Genomic DNA, 17,813 nt, shown 5'->3' with positions numbered 1-17,813 from the left:
TATCAAAAGCTGCTAAGTTTAATACAATGAAGACTTTTTTTGCACCCTCATGCTCAAAAATCAGTCCGTGCCATTGTAATTCTCACTGGTGAAACCAGGCCTAAATATGACAAACTAACTTAACAAAAAAAAAAAAAAGAATTGCATACAGCCTTTGTATTTTACTAGGTCAGTGGCCATGGTATAAAGGTGATGATACACTCAGTTGTCCTGATATTGAAAATCTTCACCTATCTTCTCTGTCCATGTTTTTTCATACCGTCTCCATGTTAACTTACATGTACAACAAATGCAGTTTTATTTTGTAGCCACAGTAAAAACTTGTTGATTGATCAGCTGACAGGTCTCCATTATGATCTTTCATCAATCAAACACAATTCCAGTGAACACTTATTCCTGTTCTATCTTTTGCAAGGGGCCATAGTACTCCTGCTGTAGGTATGATTTAGAACACAATGCAGTACACCTTGTTCATTCAATTCACTTTGCATTATCACTTACTTACTTACTAAACTAAACTATCACTTAATGTTCTTCTAACCTTATTCATCCCAAAATAGCTTTTTATGTCACATATGCCTAGTACAATATTCAGTTTGTTAGTTTTCTGTTACTGTTATATTGCTGTGAATGCTTTAGTAGCATATATGCACACACGCACGCACACATGCACGCACACATGCACGTACACACACACACACACACACACACACACACACACACACACACACACACACACACACACACACACACACATTCACTCTCATTATAGCCCTGTCCTCTATGCTCTTTGTGTAGCAAAGTGAGACAGTCCTAGGTGCTGCTACAGAGCTGGCTGTTGAAACAAGGCAGCGATGATATGACAGCTGTTATTTCATGGCTGGTTTCTATATTGGTAGAGGTATAAGCCTTTCATGTCTGAATACACATCCACTTAGGCTTAGCCAGCTCCGTCGGTGAAGCATGAGACATGTCGATGTCTTACAGAGCATGATGGGAGCATGATAGACGGCTGGTCGGGTCGGATTAGTCACTGTAACTGTGTTTCTGTGTCAAAAATGACTCAGAGAGAACTCAATGAGCCTGACTCCACAATACACTGTGAACCTTTAGACAGGAAGAAGAAGTAAGAATGTATATCACGCAGGTCACATAGGTGTGTGCTTGTACATATGCTCAATTTATAATCTTTCTTTCTTGATCTTTGTCTTTCCATCACGATGATCAAAACCAAAACATCAAATTCCTATGTAGGTAGACACATATCAGGTTGACAAGAACAAACACCTGGCACAGTTTTCTGTTTCAAAGAAACTGTCCACAGTGAGGACTGTAGATTATTATCATAAGTTATTATGAAATTTTCTGTCGAAACATATTGGTTTGGAGTAGTTTTTTGCCACACCTGTTTGTTGCTGCTGATGAGCTCTTACAACCGCATTCTTCTTTTCTTTCGTTTTCTTTTTGCCTCTTGTCATGCGTTACTGCATACTTGCATGATGAGGGATTACTGATGGTGCTTTTCACATTTCTCAGGGTTATATGTACCCATGTGTATATCATACGTTGTATCTGCAAGTACACGCACACACGCACACACACACACACACACCCCACACACACACACACACACACACACACACACACACACACACACACACACACACACACACACACACACACTTTGTATGCACATGCATGAGCCAGCATGTGCATACAGTGGCATACAATGCAGAGTTAACGCCCACTGGCTAAATCTGTAAAAGCTTTAACCTTTCAGCACATTGAGCTCAGCAGATAAAACGGTCAGAGCTCATCAGCTGTAAAGTGCTAACAACTTCACACATGCAAACTTTATAGTTAATTTGATGGCATTTAGACATTAAGGGTTCATGTTTTAAAATAACTTTTAACATTGTCGGATTTCACTCATCTAGGCCGGATATCCATTGTCTTGGGCTACCTTTGTCAGTATTCAAGTATCAGTAGATGAGGATCTGTGTGTGTGTGTGTGTGTGTGTGTGTGTGTGTGTGTGTGTGTATGTGTGTCTGTTTTAAGGTGGAATGTGTGATACCATGCTGTCCTCTGATAAAAATGTAGATATGATTCTTTTCTGTAGAAGCAAACACAAAATTGGTCTCTGTTCCAGGGTATGTGATGATTCACTGCTCAGCAATTAAGAGGAGATATAAAACATATTCAGGTCGCTATTACACATTAGTGCACAACCTGCACTAAACCATACAGCCTTCTTTTCTTATTGTTAAACAGTTATATTGTAATACAATATTTGTTTAGGTTATCGTGTCTTTTACATTTATCATTTCCTTTTGATATGTTTATGTATGCACCAACCACAAAGGCAAATTCCTTGTGTTTCTTACTTGGCAATAACTCTTATTGTTGTAATACTGATTCTGATTCTATTACTAGTAAGTCAAGTATACAATACAATGTATTATTGTCACTTTAGTCATTTTTAATGTTGACAACTAAGACTAATTTAGAGCTACATTGAGCTTATTAGAGAAAAAAAACTGTGTCTTAACTTTTTAAGATGTAATTTATTTCAAAACCTATACAGACAAAATTCATAATGTTGATGAGGGGAACGTTTTGTTTTGGTAATTAGCTGCACCCTAGAAACTAAACGTTTCAGTAGTAAGACATGAAGTCTTTCCATTACAGGTCTCGTAGGGAGCACGGGGAGAGTGGGTTGTCATTGTCATTAAGGACTCATCATAAAATAACTAGAGATCAAATAATAGTTGACCAATGAGCAACAATTTTATAACCGATTAACTGTTTAAGTCATTTAATCAGGAACAAATGCCTAATATAATATAAATCCTGCTTTCTTGTATATAGTTGCTGCCATAAAAAGAACATAAGAGATTTGACTTTATTTCCAGAAAATTAAAATTATGACAAAAGAAAACAAGTCTATTTCTGCTGTTTTACCAGAATGGATATATTGGTGCAAAATGTGGCTGCTGGTGTAGTCTCCTATAGCTTACATGTAGCCTACAACAAAATTCATTTTTATGATGGGCTCTGCGCTGCTAGCATCCCTGTGAGGCTTTACTTAGGCACAGCAGTGCTTTGAGCTAAATGCTAATGTCAGCATGCTAACATGCTCACAGTGACAATGCTGTATAGCAGGGGTGTATAGCAGATTTAATGTTTATTCCATCTTAGCGTGTTAGTATGCTAACATTTGCTAATTAGCACAAAACACAAGTAGAGCTGACTCTGGTTTGGGTTAAAATAAGTTTGTTACTTAAATTAAGTTAAGCATATATATATATATATGTGTGTGTGTGTGTGTGTGTGTGTGTGTGTGTGTGTGTGTGTGTGTGTGTGTGTATGTATGTATGTATGTATGTACATACATGAGAGTATGCATGCCTGCAAGTGTTTGGTATTGGTGTATGCACAAGTGAAGTATTCAATTTTGGCCTAGGCAGCTTCTCATATTGTATCAACAGTCCAAAAGCCAAAGATATTCAGCTTATTATCACAAAAAAAATGACACGAAAGCCAGACAACGACTGATCTGTTGTGCAGTGATTCTGTACCGAGAGGCAGCCTCTGCCCTCATTCATAACTGTAGTCATAACTGTAGGTTCTGACTGAGCATAAACCAACAGGAAATAAGGACTGTAAATAAAATAAGCCGTCATAATTAATAATAATAAGAAGTAAGTAACAATACACCTTCAACTCCTTGAATATACAACTATGTCAAATGAGAACCAGAACAGGGTAATGTTGGCTATACTCCAACAATAACCAATAAAAAAATGTACAATACTCAGGGTGTGTATTGTATGTGGAAACATAGTTCTGTGGAAGGCAGATGGCAGGTAAGGTTTCACTGGACCCATGTCTCTTATCACTCAGATAAAATGGAAAATTATAGTGAAACATGATGATACTTGCCTTTGTGTGTGTGTGTGTGTGTGTGTGTGTGTGTGTGTGTGTGTGTGTGTGTGTGTGTGTGTGTGTTTGCAATGAATGTGTTGAGAAATGAGTTTTATATATATATATGTGTTACAATGATGATGCACCTTACTAGAGTGGCTCTACAATTTCATTGTACTTAAATGCAATGACAATAAAGGCATTCAGTTCAATTCAATTGCAATAACTTCTGCTCACCGTCAAAACTCTTCTAATTTAGTGCATTTATTTCTTCCCACGTTCTGGAAACCAACCATTTGTTAGATCTTTAAATATCGTACAAATTTTGTCAATATACAGTACTTGTTTGAGATGAACAATGTCTGCACAGAGTCAATCACTGGTGATCACGACACACTGCATGTTGGTTAAAATTGTCTGGCTCCCAAATAGCTGTGCCCAAAAGCAGGTTTCCCCTGATCTAGGGTTACAAACAGATCAAATGCAGCGAAGCCTCCAGGCGCCACAGGCACACCTTTTTGTTTGATTGTTTGTGGACACTTAATCGGGCTGTCAATTAAGTTTTGATTCAATCATGTTCCATGTCAGTGCAGAAGCTGCATCTGAACTGATTTTTAATTATTTCAGAAGTAAAACAACAAGCAGCAGTGTTTATTATACACACAACAGATCCCAGGTGTGAGATTTTTGGAGCGATTTTATTATGGGTCTCAGTTAATTTATTCCAACTTTATTTCAATTAATATAATTTCATTATGTTGGAGCACTTTTGGTGTAATTTTAGTTGTTCGCTGTACAAAAGGAAAGCAAATTATGCTGTGTGACCTTTGCTCAGATGTTTGATCAAAAACATTACATTTTACACACAATATTTTTTTCCTGTTTAACTGTTTAAATTTAGATGTCACTAGTTAAAGGTATAGTAAGCAATGTTAATCCAATACACTTTTTGCAGCCTGACATCGTCATACTCAGATTCTAGTCAGAATCTGAGTCTGATACTGCTCCATTGTGCTTTGATTATGGGGCGTGTTTCAACTGAACCAGGAAAGAAAATGCCTCTGCACTCAATTGGATAGACCTACAACCAATCACAGCAACAGAGACAGAAGCTGCAAGTCAAAGGCAGGCTTCGACAGAGCAAAGGCAGAGGCGTCAGTTTCCGTGTCGTGTGGATGGTTGTGGCAATGTATATACATACGTGATCACGGTTCTCTGTTCCTCTTTGAAAATGAATGCACTGTCGATATCTTCTATAACAGACGCGATGGCAGCCATCTTTGTTGTAAACAAATTCAACCCAAGCGCTCTTTGGTGATTTGATTAGGTTACTGTTGATCATCTGTCCATCATCGTATAAAGCCCGCCCTGACAATTTGATTGGTCCGAACAGCTCTGGTTCAAGCATAGTTGCTCCACAATGAATCAAGTCCAGACTGAACTTCCCAACTACAGGCTACACTTTTTGTCAAATTTAGAGAATATCTCCTCACGGTCACCTAGCTCTGCACTGAAAAAAAACCTGGAATTCCTACACAGCCCTGTCTGTGTAAATGTAAAACAAACAAAGGTGCGCAAGAACCACAAAACACTATTCCAGCCAATCAGCAACAGGTGGCGCAAGTGATGGGGGTGTGGGGAGAGGGGGAAAGCAGCGGTTGGGGCCAGGAGTTATCAACAAGATTTGGCAGAGAAACAGTAAAAGAGGAAAAGGACTGAAGAATACAAAGAAAAAAATAAGTTTTATGACCGGGAAAGGAGGAAGAGCCTTGTTAACATCGGTGAGGCGTTTCAAGGCTGCAGAAACCGCTGTGATTCCAAAGGATGGAAAACTGATGAGGCCTCTCATTATGGACAAGTAAGTAATAAAGTTAGCTTCGCAGTTTCACTATTTGCTGTTTTCATTAGGTCAGTTTGACCTCGTCCGTGTGCTATTGTTTGTGATAGCTGCTCCCAACTGGTTGGCTTCACAGCAGTAGCGACAGTTTGCTAATTCACAACCTAACATGAGCTAATATCCACTCTGCCATATTTCATTTAGTCAGCAGAGACACTGTTAAAACATGTGCGTATGAAAGATCCGGAAGAATACGAGTTGTGCATGAAGGAATCTACAGACAGCAGCCGAAATGCAGCAACTTCAGGTATGGCAAAGGAAGGACAGTCACAGCTAAAAACTTGTGTTAATCAGACAGTGCCTCTCCCGGGCTGTCATCCATTCTCTCGGAGTCTCCCTACAATGTGTGCGGAGCAACTGCTGCTTGTTAGCAAACGTTAGCTTTCTAATTTTACCAACCCAACATGCCTTCATCATACACTGGTTAGCGAAAATTTGCCAAACAAAATTGTCACTCATCTGGCAAGAGCGATGTGCTTTCCTACGATGTGAAAAGAGCGCGTGAATTCAACATTAAGTTGTTACATTTAACTATTTTAGAGGCTGTGGACGTTATTTACTTCATTAATGTGTTTACTGTGTTAAATGGACAGAGGATGGGAGTAGGATTCGGTATTCGGTTTCGGATTCGGCAGAATCTTAACCAGTGGATTCGGTTTTCGGCCGAACCACAAAGTTTTACTTCTTTTATTTCTGACCCAAACTATTTTATATGTCTCGTGGTGGCGCTAGAGGTAGAGTCCAGGATCACAAAAGTCATTAGGATTCATCCTCGGGGGACCACAAATGTCTGTGTTAAATTTCGTGACAGCGCATCCAAAAGTTATAAGAGATATTTCAGTCTGGACCAAAGTGTTGGACTGATTTGTACTTCAGTCCACCACTCGCGTTCCATTTGTACTCGGAAGTTGGATTTTCCGAGGTCAAAGTCAGAAACGCCCCCTGACCTCAGATTTCCGAGTTCGGAACTCGGACAACCTCGCAGTACCCTGAGCTCAAAATCAACAACAGTTGTGAAAGCTGTAGTAACATACAATTATGAGCACTTCTGTCTTATTTTTGTCTCACTAAATCAGTCGTACACACAGTCCTGTCCAACTTTTATCTGTGGACATGTTGTTACGCTGTTTGTATGCACAAAAAACAGCGTAATGCATTGTTATCAACTGGTATTACTAACAATGGCTGACCTAGAGCTCACCTCACAATGAAAAATCTGACTTGTAAATGAAACGCATTCAAATCTGGTTTGACCTCGTTCCTAGCTCCGGCTTCCGAGTTCCAAGGTAAATGGAATACACTGTAACAGACCATTTATTGCTTATTGTTATGAATGCAGGTTCTCACACACGTTAAAGTTAGTGTATTTGTTTTTGAAGAGTTACTGCCATTGCAACCTTGACAGAATGACAAAAAGCAACAAGATAGTATCACTTTTCTTCAGAATCTTCGGAAATCATGTATAAGCTTCTACTGCACAATGACAAAAAAATTATAAACTGCAGACAGGAGACACCTTTCTCTTTGTGCTTTAACAGTCTCTACATGTTTTATTAATTTTTAGTTCCAGTCTGATAAGGATAATTATGATGAATCATAAACGCAACAGGTCTGTATCGATGCCAGCTGCTGGTGGACATGCAAGGCAGACCAAATTATCAGGAAAACAAGGAGAAGCTCCAGACAGAAGCAAAATACTGCGAGCATGTGTGTTTCACTTGATCCTGTCATAAATGCTATTTAACGGATAGAGTGATACTGTAAATAGAGATAATGAATTTTGGAGAATGGAACAATATGATCTCTGGATGATTTCCAGATATCTGAGACCTGAGATACAGTTAGGTGTGGCTACCATAAAAATGGCTATAAAATATATGTGAGGGAGATTATGATCTGCCTTCAATACGATCTCTATGTTTGTGTAATAAAGACAGGTGACTCTGACTCTGAGCTATGTTGTAGTATATTAATGTCTGGCTCCCTGGGGAACAATCACATCTTTGTCTGTATATACACCACAGGCAGTATGGCGGAACCGCACACATAACACTGTAAGAACAAACACTGGAATTCCAAACCCTGCTGGGCTTCGAAATTCCTCTGCCGTCCACATTCTCCCAGTACAGATGTACTGGGAGAATCAGGGAGAACGGGTTGTGTGTGTGTGTGTGTGTGTGTGTGTGTGTGTGTGTGTGTGTGTGTATGCGCCTGGCTTGTCATTGAGAGTAAGTTTGCCTTGTGGCGGCATTTACAGTAAAACATCACTAACTGAGACATGAAGTCAGCCTGAAGGGAAATCAATCTTTCCTAATAAAGAATGTCATAGTGTACACAGAACACACACAGAAAAAGCAGCTTTTGTTGTTCACACTGTAATTAGAAATGACGCAGGGCGCAGTCGATCATGTGATCATGTGATCATAAGGTTAGTTTATAATTGATCTGTTTGACAACCTGAACCTGATTAACCTTGATACAGAGCAACAACAGCAAGCTTGCCACTAATTCTTTATTTCTCCCAAAGAAAGAGCACCTAACAAGTTTCTTTGAATGATGTGACCATGGAGGGAAGTTGAAAAAGATCTGTCCATCCATCTACGCATGCATCCATTTTTTTGCACTTATTTCCTATTTATTTATTTCCTATATTTTGTTTGTATTTATATGTATTTTTATCGTAACTCATGTTTTTAATGTTTTATCGTTTTTATCAATTTACTTTTTACCATAAAATAGCTTCTTGACCTCTCCCGTTACATGTTTAACTTCAGTTTTTCACATCTGTTTTTAAGCTATTTGTAGCCTATAAGTGCAAAATAAAAATTTCTTTATTATTATTGTACAACTATTACAAGTGAGAAGTGAGCATTTTTCCAACTGAAAGGTACTCAGAAAGTGAAAATCTTTACTTCAATTGTATGTCAAATTGCTTCATTAACCCAGAATTTATATTTACTATCAATATTAATTGATAATATTAATTAATCAGCCAACAGACATGATAACTACCTCCTTGATGAATATGTTCTGCAATTAGAAAATAAAGTCTGCTTTGGAAGAGAAATTAACTCAACGGCTCCTGGGAATTTGGCCATTTATGCCAAGTTAACTTAAAAGAATATTTGCAGAAGGTGAAGGAGATTGATTTATGACTGCTCAGAGGCTGTCTGTGTGTATCATGTCACTGCTTTCCCAGACAGAGCAGGACAGGTTAGCAGACTGTGAATCTATAGGTGCTAGTTTGGTTAACAGTAACACTCTGTAACCTTGGTTCCCTGAGTGAAGAGACTAGCTCTCCAAGGACCCCTCTGTACATGTGGAATATGTGTGGAGGGATAACCAACAAAACTAGAAGCAGCTTCCTAATGATTTGTTTAGAGTGAACAGTAGGACAGGTAATATAAAATATAGTCAAAATATCTGACCTGAAACTTGATCATAATGCTTTAACAATGATGTGAACTTGGAAGATTTTAAATTACATTTCATAAAAATAACAACCACAAATTACAAAACTTCATGATTATAATCTCAGACTAAATGACTTAGGTTAGAGAAATAGCATTGGTGACGTTAGTTTAATTGGAGATTTTCCACTCTAAAGTACTAACTCTGAAAGATGTATTTTTACTAGGGCTGTCAGCAATGCGATTAAGGGCCAAGCATAACGCGTTAATTTTTTTTAATCGCATGCCGGCATTTATTAATTTATTTTACACTTCACTCGGCTTTGCGTCGTGCCTAACAGGCTACTATTTTGACCCTTTGCAGCACCGTTACTTATCATCAAGCTGGCACTTCCTCCTAACACATCCTGCTGCTGCAGGCTGCAGGCATGATGGAGAAAGACAGCAGCAATAACTCTGAATGGCGCTTTTTATTTTCCAAAACTCCCAGACGGCTCGTAGACAAGACGAAAGCCATATGCACATTGTGTAAAGCTGAATTAAAATATCACCGAAGCACGTCAAGCTTGAGCTACCACCTACGGAGCTAAGCATATAGTTCAGTTAACGTGACGCTAGCCGCTAGCATGCTACCCACTCAGGCAAAGCAGTATTTTGGAGAGTGCTACTTGCCGACCTGTGGATGAAACCAAATCCCAAAAAATGACTACAGCTCTTGCAAAACGGGTGGTAACTAACTGCAGACCTGTCAGCATCGTAGAAGACTTGGGTCTTAAAGACGTACTACAGTTGGCATGTTCTGACCTGTCTCGTTACCATATTGACTCTGGTAAGGATAGGAATTTTTAGTTTTTTAGTTAGGTACTTGGAGGAATTGAGCAATAATGACAGATTCACACATTTTTCTTTTGTTTACACAGTAAATAAATAATTACAAATCTTAAAATCAAGTTCATAAAGTAACTTTCTTTGCATTCATGTGATTCCTAATCAAGATACACTGGTAAGAATTGCTTTAGATTGTTAATATACTTAATGTACTTAAAAACTGTTCTGAAATGCAAAATAATAGAATTTTAATCCTGTGATAAAATATGCGATTAATCGCGATTAACTATAGAAATTCAGCGATTAATCGCGATTAAAAAAATTAATCGTTTGACAGCCCTCATTTTTACATGTATGCATAAAAGATATAAAAGTCCCATTTATTTTTTCCTATAGACAACGTTACATGACTCACAGTTGGAGCACTTCTACAGCTATGATCAGCTTGGAACTCTCAAATCATCAGTGCAAAAGATTAAACAGTGTTAGAAAATATCTGGTTCTTTGATACAAAGTCAAAGGTAGACAATAACTACGACTTCCAAGATGCATTTTCGGAAAGAGACATCCAATCACTGAGCCTTAAATTCAGTGAGGTGCACCACTAAAAGCAGGTGGAAGCTAAAGATGACGGTGTTAAGAACACTGAAAACCCAGCTTAAATGCAGCTTAAATAAATTAACTTTTAAATTCTGGGTCAACTGTGGGTGAATTCTGCAAACTATGGAACCATGGAAAGCAAAGCAAATTAAGTGTGTTCATGTTCATATTTACCTGCATCTTCCTACAGACAAATAAGAAATTATAATATTTTCTTATGAAAACTATAAATAAAGGTAGCACCAATCTCATACATAACATCCTATGAAGTTGACCTGCAGTAATAGTAGTTGATCCAGAGTTTGTGAGCCATGCAGCAGACAGAGCAGGCCTGAGGGAAGTCACTGAGTTATTCAGGGCGGAGCTGGAATAATGCCCGGCTTTATTATAGACGATTCCTTCCACTACACAATTACTGATTCTTGTACAAGAAGGGTGGGGCAAGACAGTGAAAGAGACTTTGGGCGCAAAGATAGCCAGTGTGTGTCTTGTGTGTCTCTGGATCAATGTGTGTCATCTGTGTGTGTGTGTGTGTGTGTGTGTGTGTGTGTGTGTGTGTGTGTGTGTGAGCACCAGGCAGATACAGCAGGCAGGTTTTCTTGAACAATAAAGCTGTCTGTTGGTTATTTCTGAACCCTGGAGAGGAAGCAGCAACTCCCTGCAGGGTGGGGAGACGAATCATAGGGCCCCCACCCAACACACACACACACACACACACACACACACACACACACACACACACACACACACACACACACACACACAGAGACCCCCCTCTCCTTTTACAGATCAGAGTAACTGACAAGTAGAGTCTTGGTTACACCCTCGCTCTGAGGAAGGAAGGAAGAAAAAGGGTGAGAGAGGGGAGGAAGAATGAGAGAGAGCAGGGGGTAAAGGGAGGGGTTTTGTGGACACTCGATGTGCTGACAGGACAGCGGTGGTCACACCCAAACTGCGGCGCCTGACCTTCTACAACAAACAGAAACACCCTTACACACATACAATGACACACGCACACGCACACACACACACACACACACACACACACACACACACACACACACACACACACACACACACACACACACACACACACAAAATCCTGTAACATCATCCTTCCCAGTTTTCCAGTGAGGACGTCTTGTCTTTGCTCAGCCTGCTGGTCCATGTTAGCAGTTTGTGACTCAGCAGGACGACTACAATCTGCCTCTTTCATAATCTGGGCCTCTTTCACTCTGAGGTCACTGCTAGAGGCTCTGCAGCTCACTGTGCTCATATGTCCTAAATTACTACTCACTAAATGAAGTACTTGTACTTTACTTGAGTAGGCTATTTTAATTTTACGCCACTTCATACCTCTACCAAGTTAGATTGGGAAATATGGTGATACAAATGTACAGTGTAATTTTGTTGTTGTTGTTATTTAATTAGATACCAATACAATACTTACCAGTTACTACTGATTCTTAAATGTAAGAAAAAGACTATGTGGAAACTAGGGAGTGACAATGGGCCATTTTAGAGGAAAGGAGAATAAATCATCCTCTATTTATTATTCTTTTTTGTAAATACTGGGTACCTTTTCATTACACACTAATATACGTGGAGCTTGTGATTACATTATTATTATTATATTATTATTACTTACATTAAATAAAGGTTTATTACCTTTATTTAACCAGGTAAGTCCCATTGAGATGACAAAATCTCCTTTTCAAGGGAGTCCTGGCCAAGATAGCAGCAATACAGTGTTTCAAACAACATACCTAAAACATAAAACAAAACACACAGTATCAACTCACAGACTCATTTCCCTAAGAAGACAGCCAGAAGGAAACGGATCTAGCTTAGGAATTACAAATTGGTCATGATTTGGTCAAGCTACATTTTTACCTTTCAAATTTTTCATAACTGCTGCCCAAACACGTGTCCATGGTGATTAAAGTAACAGCAGATTGATGCATTTCCTATGCTATCACGTATTGGCAATAATAACTAATCTGTATTGTATTATTGAGGGTTTGGCCCAATACAGATGATCATATTTTATTGACCTTTGAATTCGTTAGTGTTATTCAGCTCAGATATCAGCAGTCATAAATCATTCTTTTAAAATGCCAGCTGCCTACTGTAACCTCAAACAAACTTTTATCGTCACATATTTGATTTATAACACTGTTTACCATTTTAAACACTCACTGACTGTTTTACCTTCAAACCAACATGACATGCAGGACAAATTACAAATGGGGAAATCAATAGAAAAACCCTTTGTTCTTATGTTTACAAAATGCTTAATTGTGTTTATTTTCACAGCAGTTTGTCACTTTTATGGTTTCAAACACCACATGAGGAATTGACAGGAGTGCTGTTTCTGTTGATCATATAAGAAGAAGGAGAAATATACAGAAGGGAGTGTTTTCTTTAATTTGCATAAATTGTGATGTGTCAAGCAAATAACACTTAACACATATATGTCATACAAATGCACACACACACGCATGCATGCATGCACGCATGCACACACAAACACAATGTAAGTGAATTAGTCAGAATACAGTTAGTGTTATCAACCACTGAACACATCCTTAGGCAACTTAACTAGCAGTTTAGACATGGGGAGCTGCAATGTCTGCTTGGTATGTTGAAACAATGGGATATATGTGCAATTTCCTTGCCAAGACGTTGACGTTTCTTTGAAAAATATCAGTTTTTTCTCTTTATAATCAGTAGCTAGTAGCTAATATAGCTGACTGACACATCCCACACAGGGTGTGTCGGTCAAATAAATCTAAATCTTGAACAGAATTTGTGTGAAACTGATTGGATCTTTAAAAGGAAACAATTTAAATTTTTTTTCTGGAAAACAAATGTGACAGGAGAGGCTTGTACATGCTTAACAAAACAAAGGACTAATGTAAAGTGGGAGTTTGAGAATCAAATGTTTCATTTGCCACAGGCTCATGTGCAATGAAATGCACAGTGACAAACTCTGACAGTAAGAAAAATGGTGTGCAATACAAAATATTAATTAGAATTTGAGTGTAAAATAAGAAATACGAAGAATCAAAATTCAAAGCTAAAAAAATAAGTATTTCATGTCAAGCGTATATTGGGCTGGTGTCTAGGTGGGCTGTGCAATTTTTCTGTATTTAAAAATGTGTCAGTTAAAACAAATATGATTTTGTACTGCTTGAGTGCAAATATAGATATACAGTATGGGTGTTTATGGTGATGGAGGTTTCATCAACATCGTCCATCAAACAGAAATAATTTAGTTATAATGCTAATAACAACATTGCAGATACTTTAAATTCCAGGCTTTAACTTGTTTTCAGCATTTCTTATTTCATTTGTGGATGGAACAGACAAAAAAAGATACAAAAGACACCTAATGTACACTGCAGCTTCTACCGTTTACTAGTGTTTCTAATATGAAATGCAGTACCTGTAGAGTAAAGGTTTTCCCCAAGATTGATAACCCTAAAAAAAGCTTTCTTAATTTTGCTGTAAAATCACTACTGTTATCAAAACATACATTTATTCATTCTTATTTTAAAGAATCAACAGCTACGCCTGATGTCAGAATGAAAGTACAGTGAAAAGGGCAGGTCCAGTATAATCAGGAGCTGACTTTACTTTATGGCCTCCATCACTCTGAATTATCCTGGTGCTTCAGGTAAAGTAGCTGCTCATCAAGATTTAGTGCAGCAGTAGTGCTTTATGAGCTGTTACTGACACTGTTCGACCTTTTGTACTAACCAGTGCACTCTCATCTCAGCGCTTAATGTGCTCTTACGTGTCTTTAAACACTGCATCATTCATGATTACACCCACCTGAATTACTTTATATACACCACATAAAATAGTTCCTTGGTGTGTAAAGGTGAGCTGATAGAGACATCCTGCTAGCAGCATAGCTCTGGGGATGTCTGTCAGTCGGTCCACCACTGTGTTCCAGACTGAAATATCTCAACAACTATAGGATGGATTGCCATGCAATTTGGTAAATTCATTTATGTTTCCCAGAGGATGAATGCTAGCCTGACATCACCAGACCAAATCACAAATGTGAGTTAGTCTGGACTGGAACTCAGTTCATTTTCAATTTAGTTGTAGACCAAAATGCCTCTGGACACGATTGGATATACCTACAACCAATCTGAGGAACAAAATATGATGTAGCACTGAGCGATGGACAAATGTAAACAGACTACAGCGTGCAGCGATGGGGGGGGGCCTTTCTCAAACCGGACCATCCCCACCCCCACTCCGTTTCAACAGAAAGTTTCAAATCAGCTACAGCCATCTTGTTTTTTTTTCTCCTCTTTACAAAACTAGGAATTGTGCTCGCTGTAGTGTACCTGCTGCAATGGTGTGCGATAACCTCTGATATATATGCCCTCAAACTACTTATTTATAATCAATATGTAATTATCACATCACCAGCTTGAAATTCCATTACTCAGTCTGACTCAGAGTGTTGGATCATGGTTGTAGGAGGTTACAGGCATGTTGTACAGCTCGGTGCAGGGCAGGGCAGGCCTGAGGTGAAGTGTTGAAGGGTAAACAGATGCCAAGTCAAATAAAACAAAACTTCGGGCAGTGGCCTAACCCATGGCAGTCTGCTTGGCCTGGCAGAGAGAGACACATAAACACACACACACATACTGTAGACCCACACACTGTACTATACACATACGCTCTGTTTACACACAGTGCACTCTAGACTACGGGTGATCCTGTTCCCTCTTGGTTCACTCAACCAGAGAATTAAGAAAATCTTTCCACAGATGCCGAGTGTTAACCAGTCATGTGAGAAGAATAGACAAGATATTTGTGCCCTTTCAACCTGTACAGTAGGAGCTCTGATACAGCAGGTGCAGGTGCAGACACACACACACACACACACACACACACACACACACACACACACACACACACACACACACACACACACACACACACATTTTACACTGCATGATAACTGAGGCTTTAAAGTCCCTGAACACCCACACAGGTGTTTTCATTTAACCTAGCCGATTAGACCTCTTCCCAGTACTGTGTGGGTGTGTATAGACAGATTGATTGACATCTCCCTTAACCTCTTGTTAGCCTTGTTGCCCCTGTTAGGTGGGAAAATGACACCATCATTTTTATTGGTAAAAAAAGATTTGTGACCTAATACCCTTCTAAGTTCAGACCCTACTTCAATATGAGCAGAGTCTAATCAGCCACAATAACCTAAATCACCTGTGTGGGTGTTCAGAGTCTTTCACAAAGGCACACACGAGAAGGGCAGGGCTGCTCCATCAAAGAGGGTTATGTAGTTTAAAAAAGAAATCCACATAAGCATCTAAGAGATCATCACAGATTAGCTGAATCAAGCCTCCATAAAGCCAGTGATGGCTGTGATCTGCAGGGTGTAGCCACATATCAAGCAGTCATGCAGTTTATTCTCATTAGTAGAGGAGGTCGTGTTGGTCTTTTGGGTGTTATGTAAAGAACTTGACTCCTTTTGTTGCTGCTTCATGGAAATCTCTATTCAGCAGGAGTGTTTTGTTTGGATCAAGGCTTTAGTTGTCTTTAAGCAGAGTGATCTGTGCAAGAGTTCACTGACAGCTTGGATTATGGTTTATGGTTAATAACAATGTAATTATTTTGTTGATCCCTGTAGGCAAAGTCTTTCATTTTGCTCTCATCCATAGGGCAGAGCAGGGCAGGTTAAATGTCAATTATAGAGTAAAACATTTCTGGAGCAGTCAGAGAGTCAGTAGCTAACATAACATTTTTTTGTATTACTTTTGCCTTTATTTGATTGTGACAGTAGATATGCAGACAACAAATGTGCAACACTTGGTTTTTGAATATGTTGTTAAATGGACACTTTTGTCCCACAATGCAATGCATACTGTACTACGACACATGCCCCAAGTGACTTGAGAGGTCAGAAAATTGTCAGGCCAATCAGAGGACGCCATACAGTCTGCACTACATGATGCAGCCTGGAGCACGTATCAGGGTATCACGGTCGACGTCACCGATGACATCAATGGATTAACTATGGTGGATTTAATTAGTAAAACAACAGAATCAACTGTACCCAAAACTACAGTTAAATAATTCCACAGACACGCCTCTTCCACCCTTACCCTTAAAACCCCACGGCTGTGTTTTGAGTCCGCTGCTGTACTCCCTGTACACACACGACTGTGTAGCCACTACCGACTCCAACACCATAATCAAGTTTGCTGACGACATAACTGTGGTGGGCCTGATCACAGACAACAATGACAAGGCCTACCTGAAATAAGTACCTGACCTGCTGGTGCCAGGACAGTAACCTACTCATTAATGTCAGCAGGACTAAAGCGATGATAGGGAATAAGCAGGGAAGGAACTACACCCCTCTTAATATCAACAGGTCCTCGCGAAGAGTGTGAACAGCTTTAAGTACCTTGGTATCCACATCACCGAGGGTCTGACCTGGGTGCTGCATACTGTACTGACTCAGTGGGGAGAGAAGCAAGGCAGAGACGGTTTCACCTCAGACGTCTTAGGAAATTCCAGGTATCCCCTCAAATACTGAGGAATTTCTAATCCTGCATCATCGAGAACGTCCTAATGGGGAACCTCACTGCCTGGTACAGAAATATCACCGAACAGGACTGCAAGGCCCTGCAAAGAGTGGACTTCAGCTGAACTTAAAATAGGCAGTGCCCTACCCTGCCTAAAGGATATTTACACCAGGTGCTGCAAGAAAATTCTAGGAGAATCATTAAAGATCCCAACCACCCTGGCAGCTTTTTCTCTCTGTTGAGGTCGTGAAGAAGGCACCGGATACACCAGGAAGATACTCAGGAAGAGCTTCTACCCTCAGGCCACTAGGATCCTCTATGAGATCACAGTTCAAGACCCCAGACCAAAAAAACACTTAACTATAAAGATAAGTATGGAGTATAGAATTGGGATACAGCAGGGTGGAAATTAGCCAATAGAGAGGCTTTAACCCAATTGCTCTTGTTCAGAGATAACCTCTTACAGCAACTGTGTGGAAACTTTTGTCTTTGTAAATGTCACCACTTTAATGTTTAAAAATACAAGCTGGTTGATTTACCAGCACTGTAAACTGTATACAATATAATGGCCTTCA

Source organism: Sander vitreus, chromosome 2 (genome assembly GCF_031162955.1).
Source record: "Sander vitreus isolate 19-12246 chromosome 2, sanVit1, whole genome shotgun sequence".
Lineage (NCBI taxonomy): Eukaryota > Metazoa > Chordata > Actinopteri > Perciformes > Percidae > Sander > Sander vitreus.
The sequence above is the reverse complement of the archived record's forward strand: the minus strand, read 5'-3'. Positions refer to the sequence as shown.